The 13,157-nt window shown below is 39.6% G+C and overlaps 1 protein-coding gene across 15 annotated transcripts in view; it reads left to right on the top strand.

The window, feature by feature from the left end:
* DST (dystonin) overlaps window positions 1–13,157 on the top strand; it is a 478,114-nt gene that overhangs the window by 97,687 nt on the left and 367,270 nt on the right. The window lies entirely within an intron of this gene.

Here is a 13,157-nt window from a genome sequence, read left to right as displayed (position 1 = left end):
ACTTACCAAAGAAAAAAGAAGACCTAAATCAACAAAACTGTAAATGAAAAAGTAGATATTACAATTGACACCTCAGAAATTCAAAGGGTTAGAAGATGCTACTATGAACAACTATATGCAATGAACTGGACAACATATAATAAGTGGAAAATTCTTAGAAACATACAACTTACCAAGACTGAATCAGGAAGAAATAGAAAAAATGAATGAACCAAATACTAGTAAAGAGATTAAATCAATAATAAAAAAATCTCCCAAGGAAGGAAAGCTCAGGACCAGATACCATCAACTGCTGTATTTCAGCAGACAATTAAACGAGGATTAACACAAATCTATCTTAAACTCTTCAAAAAAAATTGAAGTGGGGGGTGGTAGAAAACAATCCCAAACTCATTTGACCAGGTCTGCATTATCCTGACACCAATACCAGAAAAAGACACTACTATAAAAGAGAACTAACTGTAAGCCAGTGTCCCTAATGAATATAACTGTAAAAATTCTCAATAAAATAGTAGCAAACCAAATATAGCATATTACAAGGATCACTCGCCATGGTCAAGTGGGACTTACCCCTGGCATACAAGGATGGTTCAACATACACAAATTAATCAATGTGATAAATCACTTTCATTGGATGAAAGAAAAAATTATATGATCATCTCAATGGATGCAGAAAAAGCATTTGACAAATTTCAACATCGGTTCATGATAAAAAGCTCTTAACAAATTAGGCATAAAAGGAACATCTCTCAACATAATAAAGGTCATATATGATAAGCCCATAGCTAACATACTCACTGGCGAAAGGATGAAAGCTTTTCCTTTAAGATCAGGAACAGGAGACTACTGTCACCACTCCTACTCACCATAATGCTGGAAACCCTTGATAGAACAATTACTCAAGAAAAAAAAGGTATCAGAATCAGAAAGGAAGAATTAAAATTATCTTTATTGGCAGACAATATAATTTTACATATAGAAAATCCTAAAGACTCAGCCAAAAAACTGTTAGATCTAATCAATGAATTCAGTAAAGTTGCAGGACACAAAATTAATGTACAGAAATCAGTGCCATTTCTATATGCTAACAACAGAATTTCTGAAAAAGAAATAAAGAAATCAACCCCATTTACAATAGCATCAAAAAGATAGGAATAAATTTAAGGAGGTGAAAGATCTCTATGTCGAAAACCATAAGACACTGATGAAAGAAATCAAAGAAGGATGATTATCTACATTTAGAATATGGGAAATTTGGAGAGATTAAATAACTTTCTTATGGCAGTATGAGTGGTGAATAATGAAGCTGGAGAAACCACTGTTGCCTCCTAACATGGCCTGATAAAAGTCTTGTACAGTCTTTCTTTCCATTAAAGTGTAAAATGTGAATTATAGCATGTGTTTCTAGTTCCCTGAAATGCAGTAAAGGTGATTTATAAAACTCTTATAAAGTAATATTGAAGCCAATTGTATTAGTTAGGTTTCTTCAGAGAAACAGAACCAATAGGACAGATACACACACAGGTTTATTTTAAGGAATTGGCTCATGCGATTGTGGGGCAGGCAAATCCGAAATCTATAGGGCAAGTTGGCAGGACAGAAATGCAGATGAGTTGATGTTACAGGGGCGCCTGAGTGGCTTTAGTCGGTTGAGTGTCCGACTCTTGATTTCGGCTCAGGTCATGATCTCAGGGTTGTGAGATTGAGCCCTGGGTCAGGCTCTTCACTGGACATGGAGCCTGCTTAAGTTTCTTTCTCTCCCTCTTCCTCTGTCCCTTCCCACTGGGAGTTAAAAAGAAAAGTTAAACAGAAAAAAAAAAAAAGATATTACAGGCTGGAAACAAAAAGTTTCTAAAAAAAAAGTTAAAAGGAAAAAAAAAGACTTGATATTATAGGCTGGAAATTCAGCAAGATTCCTCTGTTGTAGTTCTGAGGAAAAAATTCCTTCATCTACGGGAAACCTTAGTCTTTGCTCTTAAGGCCTTCAGCTACTTGGCTGAAGCCAACTCACACCCATGGTCTAGTCAAGCTGACACATAAAATTAACCATCACATCCATCAACACTGATTTTCACTGAACAGATTTTTGAAGGTACCTGGATTCTTCACCTGCTAGCTTTCCAGCTGGTTCCTGTGCTGTGGATACAGACACAGGACCAGTTCAGGAGGAAATACAGGACCAGGGCAGAAGGGAACAGCTCTTTGTTTATTCCGTAGTGTGCCTGTGTTTCTGATGGAATTCATCATACTGTTTTCTGGACGTGGATATACATTTTTAAAAACTCTTTTAGGCTTTAAGTTATTTTTGGAGGAAGCTCTTGGACTGACTGGGTCTGAAGCCCCAGTTGAGAAAGGGAGGAGAAAACCACCTCGAGGAAGGAGGAAGGTTAGAGGGTTGGAATTCACACAAATCATAGGTGTGCAGTATGATTAAGGAGGTGGCGGGGGGGGCTGCAAAGCCAGAGCATAGGATTGTAACTGTTAAGAGAGCCCTGCAGTGGACACTGGAAATGAATGGGTGAATTTGCTTTATAAGCACAGTGGAAACAGTTTACCAGTTTGCTTGTTGTAGACAAAAGTCAGAAAAATATGGGTATTGCTGTTTTTATGCTTTAAGTAGCATAGTATCATTATTCCGAAAATGTTATAGAAAATATGTATAAATGGTATGTTTACTATATTCTCCAATTCCTGTGTGAAAGGGGACAATGAACAAGATCATTTGTACACTCTTATACTCTGTGTGCATGAGCATAAGGACAAATGAAGGAATGAGTGATTCAGTAACACTTTGGTACTGGCATGCTACCATCTCAGCAGACCCTTGCATGACCCTGACCAGCTGCAGCTTCTCTAAGGGGCGGATTGCCATTATCACTCACTAGCGCCTGGGGGCCGGGGCTGTAGCTGGAAGGAAATGCAGGTCTCTTGGAGATTGGTAACTAGCTAGCCTTTTACTTGAAACCAGTCTGAGTCACCCTGAACTTGGGGGCTTATCAGAGAGACCCCACATCTTGAGTCTCCTTGTTTGACTTGCCTGGGATCCACTCATTTTTCTGCTGCCCTTCTCTGGCTCCCCACTGTTACACTTGTCAACTCCTTCTGGGTAAACTACCTTAACTTCTTACCCTGTCAGCCACATCCCAGCCTTCCCCTCACCTTCTCTTTTCCTAGCCTCTAAATATTTCTCACATTCATCCTCCTTCCATCACTAACATTAGTGATTTAACTCAGGCTGTCATCATTTGCTGGACTGTAACAAGAATTGCCAACTAGTTTCGTCTTGAAGTTGACCCATGACCAGTCCATTCTCTCCATGGCTGTCAGGGTCATCCATCTGGAAGGGCGAATTACTTATAACCCTTCAGCAACAGTCTGGCTCCTGCAAGGTCAAGTCCAGGTTCTAGCACTGCATGCAAGGCCCTTTATGATCTCCATTTATCATCTGCGTCCCCAGCCTCATCTGCTGCCTCTTCCACTGTAAGTCTCATTCTGGGGTATTGGTTAGATAACTTGTAGGTGTCAACATCCTTTTCCTCTTTCCCCACTATTTTATTAGTTACCTTAATACCCACTTTGGAATAAAGTGGCAGTAACCAAGTAAGCAAGCAAGTGTATTTCCTTCTACTCTGGTTCTAGAGTAACTCAAAGTAGCCTTAAAAAGAACAAGGATGCTGAAGGAAGAAGGAGATGGAGGAGGGTATAGCTGCTGTGGTGATCTTGTTGGTGGGCTCTGTGTGTGTGCGTTTGTGAGACAGACAGACAGACAGACAGACACTCAGGACATTTGTAGCCCTAGTTGGCAGGGCTTCCTCTTTGAATCTCTACTCCCATGGGACCCACCTGCTGAAGCCAAGTTGCGAGCCAGTGGATTCATTCAATAGATAGTCATGAGGGGCCCACTTCCAAGAATTGGGATCCTAAAGTAAATATGACACAGTCACTGCCCACACAGTGAGTTTGACTCTTAGGCTATAAACTCTAGTGTGAGATATATCATTTCTTCTCTCTCTCTCTCTTTTTTCCTGTTAACTTAGATTCTGACTCCCAATCTCCCATTATGCCAGGTTGGATATTCCTTGCTTCTTCCATCTTGGAGTTGTGTTAATGTTTTGGGTTCTTATAAGATGCCAAAGTGTCAATGAATAGGAGGGAATATTCATGTCTCCATGTTGTGCTGACACACGCCCTATGACTGCCCCATTGGGCCCTTTAGGCTGTTTCTGGGTTACTCTCAGGACACGGGGATCTTGAAAGGTATACCATAGGGTTGATCCCTCTAGACATACCAGGCAGCCTTCTCTTTATGGGTCATCTTCTGGGATTCAAGAAGTCCCCTGCTCCAAGATCCACAGATGTTCCCTGTAGCCCAAAAGGGCCTCTTTTTAGTCTGGGGAGAGTCCTTTTCTCCAGAACCCTTTGCCCCTTTCTACAACCCTAGTCTCAATAGATTTAGGTTCGTGGAAAACAAAAGCCAAGTGTACTTGCAGGCTGTTTCTGCTTCTTGCCCTCACACATGGCTTCCCCCAAGGGATAAAGCAAGGAAGGGACAAAGCAAGGAAGGGACAGAGCCAGATTACCTTCTGAAAGAGAGATCTATTTCAAAAAGAAAATGAAATCTGAGGGAGCCCTTAGTGTATATGTAGGGGCTTTGAGCCACATAGTTGTTCCAGATGAATCTCAAGTGTTCTAAGAGTGGGATGTATAGCACATCTTCAGGAAAACCCAGATGTTAGTTAAGGGCATTTGGAATGTACTTAGCATTTATTCCCCAGAGATGAGGCTATGATTGGACTGGGCTACCACCATCCAGTATGAAGCATCCCAGCTGGGCAGAGTTTTCCACCAAGTCAGCTCAGGGGCAATGGGCTTCCTTATGTTCGGGCAGTGATTCATGATTCCAGTCAGGTGTGGCTTATGGTAGCAGGGTTATGTTACGTTCACTTAACACACCTGGAGTAAGCACTGTTTTCCTCAGAAAGGGACAGTGGAAGTGCCAAGCCCTTAAAATTTCATGTACTTGGCTTCAGTACAATAATAAGGCACTTTCTTAAATGAAAAAGTAATTTTTCCACGTAATTTAAGCAGTAACTTTTTGAAGTGAGAGAATAACTATGTAAAAGCTATTATCAAAAGCAATTTTCTGAAGTCGCATTCATGAAGATAGGTAATGAAAATGAAGGTATAAAGACATAATCCTGCTTATGTTTCTACAGGGAAGAATTGAATACCTATAATTCCTTTTTTTTTTTTTTTTAACACTGATGTGTTTGTCCTAAGTTTTCATTGTTGTTTCCAACAATGGAGACAATGAATTTAAAAGAAACAAAAGAGGACTCTGTTGGAAAGATACAAGGATATCCCAAAGAACCGAAATGTTCAACAAGGGAAGGATAGACAGGATGGATATGGAAACTGCTTTCTCCATGTTGGGCATTGCTATAAGCGCTTTTCACGTATTGTTTCTTCTGCTACAACAGCCTTATGTCTTACTCACTGTTATGTTTCGCATTTCTCAGATGAGAAAACCAAAGCTCGGAGAGGTCAAGCAGTTTTCCCAAGGTCATATAGCTTTTTCCCAACATTCAATCTTTGGCACAGTATGCACATATCTTTAACTTTATAACTAGAAAGTATAGATAGTAGTTGGGGTTTGGTCTTTGCAAACGTCCTGTGCTTCTATCTTAGGGCCCCACATATGTGATCATAGCCCACATCTTCCTTTTAACAGAAGTCAGAGCTATAACCTGGCTGTTGAAAGTATTTGGCATCAAAACCCCCTCTGTGACCTACATAAAGGGAGGAGAAATATTTGGTAGCAGATTTGACCACGGGTAGGGGCCAGAGCAGACAACAGTGGGGGTCAGCAACAGTAGTGATGGGTGGGTGGGCCCGCCAAATTCATGGAGATCATGAGCCAGCATTTACAGAAGTCATACATTGGTCCCATTTCCTTGGCATTTGAAATGTTAACTAGGGTCCTTGGGGATGGAGCAGAATGAGATCAGCACTTTGATGTCAGCAGGAACATGGAGTCACCTATTTCTGTTTAACACTAATTTAACTGAGATATTTTGATAGCCCTCTCCTTTTGTTTTGTCCCCTTCTCTGAGTTTTCTTCTTTTTAAACTGTGATCCTATTGATTGCCATTATCCCTTACTTTCCTCACCCTCCGTGGTTCCTTTACTTTCTGAGTGCAACAGTGTTACCCATCCTTTCATTTATGGCTGAATTTATGCTAGGGGCCACAGTATCATAGATATATGAAGTGGGCCAGGTAAGGACCGTGTCAGAATGGAAAGCACACGTCCTTTCTAAAAAGGGAAAATGTTGCTAGGCTCAATGCTTCACATCTACATTTCTATGAAAAATTCCCAATTTTTAAATGTTTGTCATTAGTCAATTTTAAAAAATGAGTAGGCCAATCACAAAGCATCTGTAGGATGATGGCTCCATCAGTAGTTGGCAGTTTTGGACATAATACTCTTGGAGGAATGAGGGAGGTGGGGAACACTTGAATCTCCGGTCTAGCTTCTAAAGGGACTGTCGATGCTCTAGTCTGTTTTCTGAGTCAGCATCTCTCTACTAATTGGCTTTGTATTATTAATCACATCTTTATTTTTTACTTATTTTTTAAAAAAAGATTTTATTTGTTTGAGAGAGAGAGAGTGAGTGAAAGAGAAAACATGATCAGGGGGCAGGGGCAGAGGGAGAGGGAGAAGCAGGCTCCCTGCTGAGCAGGGAGCCCGACATGGGGCTCAATCCCAGGACCCCGGGATCATGACCTGAGCCAAAGGCAGACGCTCAACTACCTGAGCCACCCAGGTACCCCTTAATCACATCTTTATGTACATATTTACATTATCATACTGGAAGAGATATTTTTCAACCTCACCCATTAAGATGATAATATTTGAATATAAGTTGGCTGTTTTATCACCTCTACTCTTCCAGTTGGATTTTAAGCTCCTCCGAGGCAGAAGCTTATGTATGCTTAAGACATATTTTTAATTGATTGATATAGTAAATATCCATTTAAAATATAAGATGAAGTATTCTCTAGTCAAAGAGATAGATGTTTTTGGTATTAGAGTTTGTCTTCCTAATGTGATTCTATTTTGTGGGGCTGAAAAGTGTTGTGTTTGTTCTTCTTTTAGGCAAATTATTTGAAATGTCCTTCCTCAGTTTGGAAAGACTATCTGCAGGTCCTCAAATGCAGACTAGTTCTTGTGTCTCTATTTTTATAATTTTAATATGACTGAATGAAGCTGGACTTGCAAAAAGAATCTATTTGTAAAAGATTTTTACAATTATAAAAAATTTGGTGTTTTGATAGCTAATATAATTTTTCTTTTATTTGTGATCCTTTGGGGGGATTTGCGGAGGTGTCAGAACACATAGGACAAAAGAATATTAGAGTTGGGAAAGAAAAGTAAATTCAACGTTCCACTCAGTGAAGGCTTGGTCCCTTGGAGTAGGAAGATGCTCACTACCATACAAAGCAGTCTTTCCACTTTTAAGTTATTTTTGTATGGTTTTTCTTTATTGTGAACTGACAGCTGTCTGATCATTTCCATCCTTTGGGCCTAGTATGGAGCACAGAACAAGTCTATGCCTTTTGGGCTCCCCAAATACATGGTAAGATCTTTGAGGACTGTATGTTAAGATATTCCTCCCAGTGCCTACGAACCACATTTTAGGGCATTTAATAGCATGTAGTTGAGAGCACAGGCTTTGGGGGTCAAAGGACCACATGGAAATCCTGGCTCTACTTTGTACTGATAGAATGACTGTGGACAAGTTACTTAACCTCTCCAAACCTCTTTCTTGGGTTGCAGTGAGTATTAAATAAGATAGTGAATGAAAATTCTTAGTACAGTCCCTGACGATGGTCATTCAGTAAATGCTGTGTATAGTTAGAACATGCTGGTTAGACTGAAAGGAAGGAAGTCTTGCAGAATGTTTTAGTGCTAAGCCAAGACTGCCTAGAATCTAAAGCCATGCTCCTCCCAGAAATGAGTCTTTGATGCTTATCTTGGAGAGCTTCTTATATAGCTAGAGGAAAATTATGTTGTGTGAGTTTAGTTTCCCCAGAAACATAAGACCAAGGAACACTCTTGACTAATGCATAATCTTTCTACTCTAGGAAGAGTTTGTGTCCTGAATTCCAGTGGTCTTCTTTCATAGGCTGATGCACTGGGCCTCTCCACCTAGAAAGAAAGCTTTAACTTCTTTAATTCTTTGCCCAAAGCCTCCTCCCGGGAGTGTGATCTAAGAACCTTCCAGCTTCCCTTCCTTCTGACCTCTCTTTCTCCCTGACTCCACCTAGGCTCTTCTTCCTCTCTCAGTGAAGCGCTGTTGCAGTTCTCCCCTAAAAGGAGAGAGTGAGGGACAGCTGATATCTCATCAAACCAGAAGCCCCCTTCCTCTTACTGTTTAAAGGTGGTTTCCAGGGGCTCCCGGGTGGCTCAGTCGGTTAAGCGTCTGCCTTTGGCTCAGGTCATGATCTCAGGTCATGATCTCGGGGTCCTGGGATCGAGCCCCGCATTGGGGAGCCTGCTTCTCCTGCTCTCTCTGCTGTTTCCCGGGCTTATGCTCTCTGGCTCTCTCTCTTGATCTCTGTCAAATAAATAAAATCTTAAAAAAAATAAAGGTGGTTTCCAGATGGGAGGCTAATTAAGAGTTATTTATTTGATGAGAGAATACTTGAATTGTTCAACTGGTTTTGAAAAAAATTTAAAACAAGCACATAGTCCCCATGGTTTACCATAACTCATTTTGTCTTCAAGGGGTTAAACACACTTTCTTACATTTTCCTTAACTGTTCTCTTCAGCATCTGTTTATTTGTGGTAAAGATTGTTTTCTCTAGGATCTTTAACATTAGATAATGGGCCCTTGCTTTTTTGACTTATTTCCCAGTAAAAAACTAGTATATAAGTTATTTTTGGGGCCATACCGTGTATTTTTACATAATATGCAAGAAGCTAGTATTTGTACTTACCTAATCAATAGGATTTTAAACAAAATTGGATCTTCACATCTTTAAAGTATTGATCTTTCTTTTTGTTTATGTAAAATATAAAAAAATGTGATACTGAACCAACTTTATGTTTACTGGACTATATATTAAATGAATAACAGTGGAGCCTCTTTTATATCCTTCCATCTAAAACTCTGCTTGGGACTGAGGCAGGCACATCACCTTTCTCTAGGGTCTGGCTGACATAGGCCACTGCTTTGGTGCTTCTCTAAGTGTACATCAAGAAATGCTACGAGAAATCACTCAGATGTACACTACCACTGTGTACTTGCAACTCAGGATTTTGACGTTGTGCGAACAGGCCTAGACTAAGCAACACTTAGAGAAACTGAGAAAGGTCTTGCTTACATGTTTCCCCCCAACTCTTCATTTTGATAATATTTAAACGTGTAGAAAAGTTGAAAGCATAGTATCGTGACTACTTATTATTTTTAAAGATTTTTATTTATTTATTTGAGAGAGAGAGAATGAGAGATAGAGAGCATGAGAGGGAAGAGGGTCAGAGGGTCAGAGGGAGAAGCAGACTCCCCGCTGAGCAGGGAGCCCGATGCGGGACTCGATCCCAGGACTCTAGGATCATGACCTGAGCCGAAGGCAGTCGCTTAACCAACTGAGCCACCCAGGCGCCTGTGACTACTTATTATTAACCTATTGCTATATTTACTAGTTCTCTCTGTTTTTATTAAAATAATTGAAAATAAGTGCAGACGTCATGAGTTTCTTCAGTCTGGAAGGTAAGGATAAAGTATCTCAGGATAAGGACTCTTTCCTATACCACTGCAATATCATTATCACACCTTAGAAAATTAACAATAATTTCCCAATAATATCTAATAAACAATCCATGATCCATGTCCAGCCGTTCCCAGTTGTCTCTAACATGTCTTTTTCAGCTTAAAAAAAAAGTATAGAATCTCATCAAAGGTTCATGAATTTGTTGTTATGTTTGTCTTTTAAATTTAGAACATTCTCTGTTTTTTGGGTGTGTATATTTCTTGACATTGATTGACCTTTATGAAGAGAGCAGGATAGTTATTTTATCAATGCCCCACAATCTAGATTGTCCAATTGTTTCTTTTCTTTTTTTAATTTTAAATATTTTATTTATTTATTTAAGAGAGAAAGAGAGTATGAGTGGGGGAGGGGGAAAGAATCTCAAGCAGACGCTGAGCAGAGTGGAGCCCTGCACTGGGCTCGATCTCATGACCCTGAGATCATGACCCTGAGATCATGACCTGAGCCTCAACCAGGAGTCAGATGCTTAACTGAGCCACCCAGGCGCCCCTGCCTAATTGTTTCTTTACAAGCTTTTTAGTTTTTAATCTTTTGGAAATATATTTACAGAAGTGTGCATAAAATATAGGTATGCAGTTTTGTGGAAGTTACCTTTCCAGTCTCCGGGATCCTAAAAGTCTGGCTCTTTTACAAACCCTTATCTTTGCACTTGTTTCTCCATTGCATTTAGAGAATGCCTAGTGCAGAGACAATTTCCTGGCACTTTCCTGCAGATCAGGGTGCTAAGGCTGGGCGGCTTCCAATTTAGGCAGTTCTATTGTACTTATCTCAGATCCCCCACCGGGGTTTCAATTAGAGAAGTTATTGTTTAGTTCCCCTTCTAAAAATATTGCATTCTGTAATTATCTTGGCTTTAAGAGATTTGGGTTGTTTTTATACCATGTGAATGCACTGGCTATTAGGAAAGTCACTTTAAAGTTTTGGTGATCTAATTCAATTGTTAAAACTGCCTTAATAATTAAGTTGTAATAAGACACAATACAGGGTGTTTAGGTTCCTCATAACCTGATATTTTTGGTTGTAGAGACCCAGCATCAGTCCAGAGGTGGCTCACAGTCCTTTATTTAAAAAAGAAAAAAAAGGCCAAATGTTAAATATATTTATGTTTGACCTAGACCAACTTTGTCTTTACTCTCCTAATTACCCTTGCTTCTCTTCCCACATACTCCACAGTGCTTTCCTATTTCTCTTGTTCTCAACGCGAATGTCAAATGGTGATGACAGATGATGGTGTAAATTGGGGTCCTTAACCGGGAGTCAGTGGGTCAGTGAACCCAATAAAATCATATGCAAGGTTTGTGTTTATTTGCCCATGTGCTCTGTTCTGGAGAGATGTTTCCATAGATTGCTTCAACTTTTCAGGGGTGCCTGTGAGCCCCAAGTGGTTAAAAGCACTGGTTAAGTAGTTACTTCTTCCTAGGGCCTTTGCTGTTTTCTCTGATTCTTGGCATAGTATCTTTCTTTTTAATAATCTTTTTATGTAGGGGCGCCTGGGTGGCTCAGTCGTTAAATGTCTGCCTTCGGCTCAGGTCATGGTCCCAGGGTCCTGGGATCGAGCCTCGCATCGGGCTCCCTGCTCGGGCGGGAGCCTGCTTCTCCCTCTCCCACTCCCCCTGCTTGTGTTCTCTCCCTCGCTGTCTTTCTCTCTGTCAAATAAATAAATAAAATTAAAAAAAGTAATCTTTTTATGTATTTGTTTTGTATTAAAAAATAACAAGGAATAAAATTAAATCCATTTGTAATATTAGTCAACACCCAGAGGTAATCATACTGGTAAATGGTTATCTATCTACCTATCATCTGTCTACCTATTTATCAATCACTTATCTATTTATCCATCTATACACACACACACATTTTTTAAAGGAATCATTCTATATGAACTACACTTTGCTAAGTGTAGATCGATAACACTTTTCTTTAATTGCTTCACTGTAGTTCATTATATGGATATAATGTAATTATCCAGTCTCCTGTTCATGGACATAGATATTTATATTTTAAGAGGAATCAAACCTTAGGCAACGAGAGAGATCTTGGGGCTTTTGCTGGTCACAAGAGCCCTTATCCTTTGTCTTATCCTTGTAAGCCCCACATCAAAGGTGAGGCTCTGGATTTGGGGCCATAGAACATGTTTGCTTTTTCCAAAAAAGAGAGAACTGTACTCTTAACACTCCTCGCTCTAGCCCCCAAGATAGTGACATGAATTGGTAAGTCATTTCAAATCAATAAAGCATATAGCAGTTTCATAGGATTGGTTGCCTTCAAAGCAGCTTCTTTTAAATCCATTCTCAATTTTCAAGGTTCAAATGGGCCTAATTTTGTATAGTTTACTTACATTTTTAAAAGTGTTTATGAAAATTATTATGGAAAAAAACCCTAAAACTTTCTTAAAATGCTTGAATCGTGTAGCCTGGAAGACTTTACCAATTATAAATATGTATGATTTCCCTTGGTCTGTGTGTCTGTGTCTATATTTTCATATGATATATTGCTGGAAGAGGTGTTGCTGATTGTCTTTTCTTCCTTTTCTCTCTTATCTGTTTACCAGTGACACTACCAGATTAGAGGCTGCCCCAGTCAACACCCTTAAGTCCAGGGGTAGTAACTGTTCCCATCTGGCTGTGTGTGATTAATGGTGTTTATGTCATGGCATAAATCACATCTTGCTGTTCAATCAGCTGAGACTCTGGCCATTAAAAAAAATTTATAAAAATCAATAACCAGTGGTTTTTGGAAAGGAGCAGTTCTTTAACAGCTATTCCCTAAGTCTGTCTGTAAAGATAAACAATCAAATTACTATAGTCACTGAAATTGTGCAGGCAACAACAAGAAATATAATCTCACAGATAAAGGATGACCTTAAGTAAGGACAGGTTGGAAGCCATCTTAAGGAAGACAAGGCAACCAAAGAAACCCAATACCCTTTTGAAAGTGTTTAAGAATGTCACCCTTTTTCACGGATCCAGCTGACAACACCACCTCAGAGAGCTCAAGATGAATTTTCCGAAAAGCCTGGAAAATAAATTAGGTTGATAATAGCATTCTGTGACTGACTTAATACCACTCACAACTCTCTGTGGACTCTAGCTACAATATAGAAAATCAATTTTATTTATTTACCTCATGTTTGCCTCAAACATTATTGCCACGAGGAGAACACACAAAATCTGAATAAATAAATTAGCCAAGGTGATGAAATGTCAGGTAAAATAAAACGGAAGACCCCTTCTTCGGGAAAGAATAGAGCTAAAGATAAATCTTAGAGACTTTACTTTGTGGGAAATATTATGTGTACTGTTAAAATGGTGGTGTTGACC

Source organism: Callorhinus ursinus, unplaced genomic scaffold (genome assembly GCF_003265705.2).
Source record: "Callorhinus ursinus isolate GAN/ISIS: 27379988/994484 unplaced genomic scaffold, GSC_fseal_2.0 scaffold22, whole genome shotgun sequence".
Classification (NCBI taxonomy): domain Eukaryota; kingdom Metazoa; phylum Chordata; class Mammalia; order Carnivora; family Otariidae; genus Callorhinus; species Callorhinus ursinus.
The sequence above is the reverse complement of the archived record's forward strand: the minus strand, read 5'-3'. Positions and strand labels throughout refer to the sequence as shown.